The 9893-nt window shown below is 38.5% G+C and overlaps 1 protein-coding gene across 1 annotated transcript in view; it reads left to right on the forward strand.

The window, feature by feature from the left end:
- The window catches only part of LOC127158803 (uncharacterized), a 38465-nt gene that overhangs the window by 8285 nt on the left and 20287 nt on the right, over window positions 1-9893 (forward strand). The window lies entirely within an intron of this gene.

Here is a 9893-nt window from a genome sequence, read left to right on the forward strand (position 1 = left end):
CTCCTCAACCACCACCAGTGTGCAGCATCCACTTGGATGATGCGACGGCAGCCACAGGACAACGGCGCCAGTGCGCTCACTACACACCAGCTACAGGTGGAGTGTTTAATACTGAGTGAACCCAAAAACTACAATTATTGAGGCTTAAAACAGATCAAATATGGCAGCCTTGATTTGAATTAAATAATTCAGCTGACAATGTGATGAGCAGAGAGACAACAGATGATTACAATTTTGCAAATCTACTGTGACAAATATGAGTGACTCTAATGTAGTGCATTCATTCTGTGCACTAGAGTGTTCATCACAGCCTGCTGCACATCTTCCAACTGATACATTTTGTTTAGTGTATTGAGTGATTCAAGTCAACTGTGTCCCAGTGATATCAAATCGTTTCTTGATCACATTTAGTTCATATTCATAAACTTAGTAAAAGATGTACAAAATCAGGTAACCACCTTTTTACAGTGTACTCTAATGAATTATTTATAACTTGTGAACCAGACTCATGCAGGTGTAATCTGACAATATGCATCAAATTGAAACATTTTATAACTAGTGAATCCATTGGTCACAGGTATAATAATAATCCAATCACTTCAGACTTTATGGTGAACAAAGAAAGCGTGGATAGTCTTTTCAGAGTCATTGTTGTCCTCGGCTCATTTTCATTCACGTCTATTTAATTTACAAAATAATTTTTGAATGATTTACTGCCTTCAAAGAAAGATGTAAAAAGTGCATGGTCTTGTTTGCAATTACATATACTGTGCTTAACAAATTTATTAAACCACCACCCAATGTAAGGTTTGTGCCACAGCTGCTCTAAACTCAGTATTGGTCATTACCAGTTTTGTTTTGTTTTGTTTCTGTAATGATTAAGCCACCTGTATGTGTAAGATCATTATTCACAGTAGTGTTTCTAATGCTAAAATACAATTATTGTTGGGACTGAATGGATTCAAAGATAGATTGCACAAAGGTTTAATCAAAAGCAAGCCTTTGGGAACAACTACAAACTATTTGGAAGTCAGTAACAATTGAGACTGCGGAAAGGCGCATAAAAATTATGCTAGCAAGAATGCATGCTTTTATCAAGGCCAAAGGAGGCCATACAAAATAAAGATCAAATATTTGTTTTTATTTATTCTAGATTTCTATATTTATTTTGTTTGTTTGTTTGTTTTAGGGGTGTGTCGGTTCAGTTGGATAAGATGGTTTTGTTGTTGTCAGTTCAATCAGTTGACGTCGAATTGACGCTAATTTGAAAGTTAAAGTAAAAAGCGCACAGGCATTTACAAGCTATTTAAAAGCGAAAAAGGCTTAAATACTAGCGGTGGGCAGAGTGAGGCTTTGTAAAACACAGAAACAGTCGAAGAAAATGAGCTGAGGCTTTAAAACTATACGACACCTGTCTACACCTAGTGATCATTTTTACGTATTGCTCTGAAACAGCATTGACAACGAATCAGTTAAGCGAATTAATGAATTACAACATATATGCTGTACTTGTCAATACATCAAGTTGGGGGAGTGGTTGGAGCGCTCGATCGGCATATAACTGGCATGCTGTCAAAGCCAGTCACCTTAGGAACATGTTTTTTACTCCAAACTCATAATGAATGCAATATAACGTAGCTTTTCATTGAACTACAGCTCTGTGTACTAAATGCTGCTCCATCTGAAACCACCTGCTGGAGATTTACTACACCTCCGTGAAGTTGGCACACCATAAAAAGAAATAATGACCAAAACTATGCCATTCGTTTGTGCTACGTTTGTGCTGATTTGTGCCGCAAAAACGAACGTTTGTGCTGGTTTGGTGTTTAAGATATTAAATATTATTTTTTTGACCGTGTGACGTCACTTTCCACCCCACGTTGCCCAAATCGCTCCAAACCGGCGCAGTTCGTTTGTGCTCGATTTGTGCCCGTTTGTGCCGTTAAAATAAACACTGTATCTGTTTTCCTTCCCTAGATATAACCAAAATATTTTCGGGGCTGTGACGTCACTCTCCACCCCAGTTCGTCTAAATCACACAAAACTGGTGTCATTCGTTTGTACTCGATTTGTGCCGGTTTGTGCAGTTGTAATGAACGTCAAATATGTTTCCCCTTCTTAATAATAACAAAAACAATTTTAGGCAGTGACGTCACTCTCCACCCCATGTCGTCCAAATCTCTCCAAACCGGTGCCGTTCGTTTGTGCTCGATTTGTGCCCGTTTGTGCCGGTAAAACAAACCTGGTATCTCCGAGCCCTTCTTAAATATAATGGGTAAAATATTTGTTTGGGACTGTTACGTAACTCTCCACCCCATATCGTCGAAATCGCTCCAAAAGGTGCCATTCGTTTGTGCTCGATTTGTGCCGGTTTGTGCCGTTGAAATGAACGTCAAATATGTTTCCCCTTCTTAATAATAACAAAAACAATTTTAGGCAGTGACGTCACTCTCCACCCCATGTTGCCCAAATCGCTCCAAACCGGTGCCGTTCGTTTGTGCTCGATTTGTGCCCGTTTGTGCCGCTAAAATAAACATTGTATCTAATTCCCTTCCTTAGAAAAAAACAAATACAATATGGGGCAGTGACGTCACTCTCCACCCCATGCCTTCCAAATCTCTCTAAACCGGTGCCGTTCGTTTGTGCTCGATTTGTGCCGGTTTGTGCCGTTAAAAGAAACCATGTAACCATGACCTCTTTTTAAATATAACGAAAATTTCACTGTCCACTCCATTTAGTGCCACTGCAGAGTTTTTTTTAAAAAAAGTTAGTGTTCGTGCTGCCTTAAAATTTAAAATGTAGTCTTTTCACTTTTAGCTTTTTCAAGTTAGTTTTCACTAACTTCATTTAAAGTTGACTAAATTCTAAATTTCAAGGCAGCATGAACAATAACTTTAACAAATATATATATATATATATATATATAATTATATAGCCTAATTCAAAGCGCTCTCCACACAAAATGGCGTGTTTATTTGTGCTCAATTTGTGCCAGAAATCCTGATTGTGACTAAAATTCGTCTTAAATTGGATATTTAAAGGGAGAAAACTTAAGCACTTAATATGCCATTATCTATAGGAAACATGTAGCCTAAATGTAATTGGATGGCATGACTGCATTTAATAGCCAATATGGTAAAGTTTTTCTGTCCCCCTTATAAACCATTATTTACCGCACTGCATAAGAAAACGAAAAAGGACATAACGGACTGTGGAAAAAGGGCTCGTAGATAAAAAAGGCTTAAGCTATAGACTACTGAATGTGTGCATGGCAGGACAAATTACCGGTCATTGGAAAAAGGCTACAAGAAATTGATAGATACTACTGTAGCTAATCAACGAGGTAAATCTATATTCGTACGTATTTGTATATATTTTAATGCATGTTGGAAAAAAAATCTAAATTTAATGTAAAGGAATGTTTTGTTGATGTTGTGAGTGCACACAAATCAAAGTATACTCTTTGCAGTTCCGAATGATGTATTACTCTTACCTTTATTAGCAAAAATGATGGCGTAGATATTAATTAAAAAATCTCAAGCGATATTGCCGGCGCCTCCATGTCTGCGCGCTGTAGCTTCCACACTCCTCATGGATTAAAATGCGCCTAAAAGCGCACATTTATATGTTGAATGTTTAAATTAATATTGTGAAATGCATTAATTGTTTTATACCTATAAATGTTATTTTAGGCAAGTCGTGTTGATTTTGAGAAGGCTAGATATGATCAGCTCACTGTCTGCTGCTGGCGGCTTGGTCGGCAAAAAAAAAAAAAGAATTTAACAAACATAAAATTGTTCCAAACATATTTCTAAAATAACTTAAAGAAACGAAAATAAATACAGCCACTTTGCCATTAAAAATATTAACGAATATTCGTGGGGAATCAATGTTTAATATTATAATGGCACAAATCCAACACAACCAAATTATACGATTTTTTTTTTTTCTTTGTTGAAGTGCCTTGAATTTTAAACTTAGTTAATATGAAATATGAAGTTACTGCAAACTTGGAGCTGACTAAATTTAAAATTTTAAGGCAGCATGAACACTAACTTTTTTTTAAACTGCAGTGGCGCTAAACGGGGTGGAGAGTGATATATTTCATTATATTTAAAGAGAGGTCATGGTTGGTTTCTTTTAACAGCACAAACAGGAACAAATCGAGCACAAACGAATGGCATCATTTTGGAATGAATTACATTGCATGGGGTGCAGAGTGACGTCGCTGTTCGTAAAAAAGTTTTGTTTTCGTTATATTTAGGCAGCGGTCATAGTTACATGATTTCTTTTAACGGCACAAACCCGCACAAATCGAGCACAAAGGAACGGCACCGGTTTAGAGAGATTTGGAAGGCATGGGGTGGAGAGTGACGTCACTGCCCCATATTGTATTTGTTTTTTCTAAGGAAGGGAATTAGATACAATGTTTATTTTAGCGGCACAAACGGGCACAAATCGAGCACAAACGAATGGCACCTTTTGGAGCGATTTCGACGATATGGGGTGGAGAGTTACGTAACAGTCCCAAACAAATATTTTACCCATTATATTTAAGAAGGGCTCGGAGATACCAGGTTTGTTTTACCGGCACAAACGGGCACAAATCGAGCACAAACGAACGGCACCGGTTTGGAGAGATTTGGACTACACGGGGTGGAGAGTGACGTCACAGCCCCGAAAATATTTTGGCTATATCTAGGGAAGGAAAACAGATACAGTGTTTATTTTAACGGCACAAACGGGCACAAATCGAGCACAAACGAACTGCGCCGGTTTGGAGCGATTTGGGCAACATGGGGTGGAAAGTGACGTCACACGGTCAAAAAAATAATGTTTAATATCTTAAACACCAAACCAGCACAAACGTTTTTTTTTGCGGCACAAATCAGCACAAACGTAGCACAAACGAATGGCATAGTTTTGGTCATTATTTCTTTTTATGGGGTGCCAACTTCACGGAGGTATTTAACCTCTGATTACACAACGGGCTTCACTAAAAAAAAATATGCATGACAGTGGCCTTCGATTTATTGTGCAGTCCAACTGTCCTGCTTTCGAACAGAACAACAGCAGCATGTAGGATAAGCACTTCCCTGTGTCTTTAATTTTTTCCCACAGATTCGAGAACGGTATAACTGCGGTCTGGACATCTCCAAATGGGGGCGGGAACTCCAAAACGGGGTGGGAGCTCCAAAATAGGGCGTGGCTTTCTCCTATTGACAGATAGGCACATGACACGCATGCGCAAATTTTTCCCCCAATCCACTTCAGCGCAAACTCCACCCCACAGCTGATTCTAAAGGCTTTATTGGTTGTGTAAATCACAGTGTTGATCTCCTACACTATGCTACAAACAATACTAAACAATGCTAAACCCCTAAACCTACCCCACACCTGACCCTAACCTTAACCAGTAAAATTGACTGCACGGTGGGATTGGCGCTGAATAGCGTGGTGAATAAACATGCGATATAAGATCGACGGACCGTTCTGTATCTCCCCAGCCAGACCTCACCGGACAATGGGACCTTTTTAGTTACATTTAGCGTCAATACACCCTCCTACCCTGCGAATTTCAAATCCCGGGATGCCCCTGTTTCTTAAAACAAAGTGATAGAGTAAATCCTTTCCCCTGCGCTGCGCCATGACGGCTCGCGGGAGAGCTCGGGGATTCCCGAAGATTCCCGTTAGTATCATTAAGCAGAGGTTCTAACTCCAGTCCAAACACCACTGGCCGCGAGCTTTGGGATCTGCTCTCACTGAACATATTTATTTATGTAGCATATTTAGCTTTATTTTAAAACAGATAGAAACAGTGTTTATAAAGTTTTATTTTGAAATGTAAGTCAATAACAATTGGCTGAAGCCAGAGCCAATGGTGAAGGTCTTTGCATGACGAGACCCTGCCCCATTTTGGAGGTTCTGCCCACTTTTGGAGTTCCCGCCCCCATTTGGAGGTCTCCGGTCTGCAGTTATACATACTTGACAGATTCTGCGAATATATATATACATGCTACACACCGGATCAGGACACCATGGTGTTTTCAGATAGTCTGACACTGAACCGCACACAGATGCACAACACAAGCTTTGGTTTACTGACAGATCTTTCGCCAACCAGCTCCTGCCTCTGGAGATGGATGATGCAGACAGAGACGGGGCTTTTCAGCGCCATCTGTCTGATGTGTGGAGGTACTGCAGCTTTTGCAATTGTGATGATTTTGGCTCACATTTAACAAAACCCACCAATTCACTCTCTCAACAAATTAGAATATGGTGACATGCAAATCAGCTTATCAACTCAAAACACCTGCAAAGGTTTCTTGAGCCTTCAAAATGGTCTCTCAGTTTGGTTCACTAGGCTACACAATCATGGGCAAGACTGCTGATCTGACAGTTGTCCAGAAGACAATCATTGACACCCTTCACAAGGAGGGTGAGCCACAAACATTCATTGCCAAAGAAGCTGGCTATTCACAGAGTGCTGTATCCAAGCATGTTAACAGAAAGTTGAGTGGAAGGAAAAAGTGTGGAAGAAAAAGATGCACAACCAACCGAGAGAACCGCAGCCTTGAGAGGCTTGTCAAGCAAAATTGATTCAAGAATTTGGGTGAACTTCACAAGGAATGGACTGAGGCTGCGGTCAAGGCATCAAGAGCCACCACACACAGACGTGTCAAGGAATTTGGCTACAGTTGTCGTATTCCTCTTGTTAAGCCACTCTTGAACCACAGACAACGTCAGAGGCATCTTACCTGGGCTAAGGAGAAGAAGAAATGGCCTGTTGCCCAGTGGTCCAAAGTCCTTTTTTTCAGATGAGAGCAAGTTTTGTATTTCATTTGGAAAACAAGGTCCTAGAGTCTGGAGGAAGGGTGGAGAAGCTCATAGCCCAAGTTGCTTAAAGTCCAGTGTTAAGTTTGCACAGGCTTTGATGATTTGGGGTGCAATTTCATCTGCTGGTGTTGGTCCACTGTGTTTTTTGAAAACCAAAGTCACTGCACCCGTTTACCAAGAAATTTTAGAGCACTTCATGCTTCCTTCTGCTGACCAGCTTTTTAAAGATGCTGATTTCATTTTCTAGCAGGATTTGGCACCTGCCCACACTGCCAAAAGCAGCAAAAGTTGGTTAAATGACCATGGTGTTGGTGTGCTTGACTGGCCAGCAAACTCACCAGACCTGAACCCTATAGAGAATCTATGGGTTATTGTCAAGAGGTGAAGGATCCTTAGATCCTTCCATGCAAATTATTGTGTTGTGTTTAAATTTTATGTTTGTTTTTAATTTCATTTATAATCATTTATTTACATAATTATTCATAATCATTTTATAATCATTAGTCATTCACATAATTCATATTTAATTATTTATTTGATTATTTAAGTATTTATCATTTATTCATATATATTATTTATTTATATGTTTTTATATTTTATATTTCTTATTATTTTCCTTGCTTATGCATTTTCATTATTGTTCAGTTCCATGATTGTGGGGTTTCATTAATTGTTTGGTCTAAGAAATAGATAACGGGGATGTTTATGGAAATTCAAGGTTTATGGGATGTTGAATCCATTTGATATATCATTGTTCTTTGAGCTGTACTCCCCAGAGAAGTTTGAACATTGAGACATACGCAACTAAAACTGTTCAATAAATTCTGTTATTCCTTTTTTTTACCATCATCACTTCGTCTCCTGCTTCTGCTCTTTTCTGGCTTCCATCGGTCAACTTCATAACTGACAGAAACCTGCTTTTTAGCGGGGTTGGGGTAACTACAGCTTGCTGACTAGTTGTCCTGTTACCGAAAGACTGATATTTTCTGATGGGATCTGGTGTCCGGGGCTGGATCCTAATTGTCTGGTGTGGGGACCTGATCTAACAGAGGAAAATGAGAAACAAGAGACCAAAAAATGCAAATGAGCTGAAGACCACTGTCAAAGAAACCTGGGCTTCCACACCACCTCAGCAGTGCCACAGACTGATCACCTCCATGCCATGCCAAACTGAGGAAGTAATTAAAGCAAAAGGAGCCCCTACCAAGTATTGAGTACATAAACAGTAAATTAACATACTTTCCAGAAGGCCAACAATTCACTAAAAATGTTTTTTTTTTTATTGGTCTTCTGAAGTATTCTAATTTGTTGAGTGGGGTTTTGTTAAATGTGAGCCAAAATCATCACAATTAAAAGAACCAAAGACATAAACTACTTCAGTCTGTGTGCATTGAATTTATTTAATACACAAGTTTCACAATTTGAGCTGAATTACTGAAATTAATGAACTTTTTCATGACATTCTAATTTATTGAGATGCACCTGTAGTTGTTTTCCTAAATTATTTACTAATTTAATCATGAGCTGTTTTTGTGTTTTAATTTTCTATTTTATTTAGTATAGCAGATTTATCATTTATAATTAATTCAGCAACAGTTCTTAAGTTGTGTTTTAGACATTTAGGCATAAGTGTTTGAAGTGGGTTGAACTTGTTGGTGACCCCAAGACAGCGGTTTTCTTGTTTCTTTGAGTATTTGAAATATTATCAGGGTCTGACCACATCAGCATAGTTTGTGTGTTTAGATGTCACACTCTGAAACGTGTGATTTTTTTTTTTCATTTCAAAGGATATTATGTATTTGTTTATGCATTGCTATAATGACCTGCATTTTCCTGCAAAATTATTGCCAAATTTAGTACAGTTATGATTAATATTAGGATAGACTGGTAGCCTTTAGCTTTATTAGAATCAATGCTTATAATAAATAAATCAAAAATAAATGCACAAAATAAATAAATAGGTAATGAATAGCACTGCCACTGATTAATATTATACACTGTGTGAAGTACACTAATTTGTGTGGTCGCAATCTGGTACAAACACATTTGTGGCATGATTAGGGGCTTTTGCACCGAGGAACCTTTTCATAGTTCCTAGAAATACTGGCAGAAGTTCCCGCTTTTGGCATGTTCACCCAGCAGGTACTAGGAACGTATTTACTTTAGGGAAAATAAATTAGCTCCTACTTCAGACTAGAGTCTAAAAGATTTCTATAGGAACTACCAGTGATGTAAGTGTATGCTGATTGGCCAAATGCATATGAAACACCAGCTACCCAGCATTTTTAAAAAGCTGTAAAGAAATATTTGTTCAGATGGAAACATGGAAAACAGCGATAATGGCCCCAGATAGCACACATTCGTCTGCAAGATGTGTGTTAATGATTACTTAATCTGGAAAGCGTCTGATGTGTACAAACATCTGACAGACGTCTGTAAGATGACAGTTTTACATACATTCTAAATCATAAACATCTTAAAGACATCTAATAGGCGTCTATTTGACATCTGATGGGAAATGTTCTATACCCAGATAGCACATGTCCCTGATAGCACACATACAACTGGGAGACGTCTATTTGTCGTCTGCATTTACATCTGGATGTATTTTTTAGAGTTTTTCCTCATCTGCAATACGTCTATTGGACGTTTCCTATCAGATGTCAAAAAGATGTCTATTAGATGTCTTTAGGATGTTTATGCTTTAGACTGTATGTAAAACTGACATCTTACAGACATCTGTCAGATGTTTGTACACAGCAGATGCTTTCCAGATCTTTAACAGACATCTTGCAGACGTAAGTGTTCTATCTGGGCTGTTGTCTGCAGCAATGTGTTCTTTTCTCAGCCAGTGATGTGCAACACTGCAAGTTGTCATATGAAATTCAGTAAGATTTTCATGCTCCTTCAATCACGTAAACAAAAACAGCTCCTATACTTTTTTTTTTTATTTGTGGGCTGATAAAAAATGGGGGAAACATGTCAGTGACTTGCTGCCACGCATGAAAAATTGGCCATATAACATGTCTGTCACAAGCGTGTTGGATGAATGTACT

This window comes from Labeo rohita, chromosome 3 (assembly GCF_022985175.1).
Source record: "Labeo rohita strain BAU-BD-2019 chromosome 3, IGBB_LRoh.1.0, whole genome shotgun sequence".
NCBI lineage: Eukaryota > Metazoa > Chordata > Actinopteri > Cypriniformes > Cyprinidae > Labeo > Labeo rohita.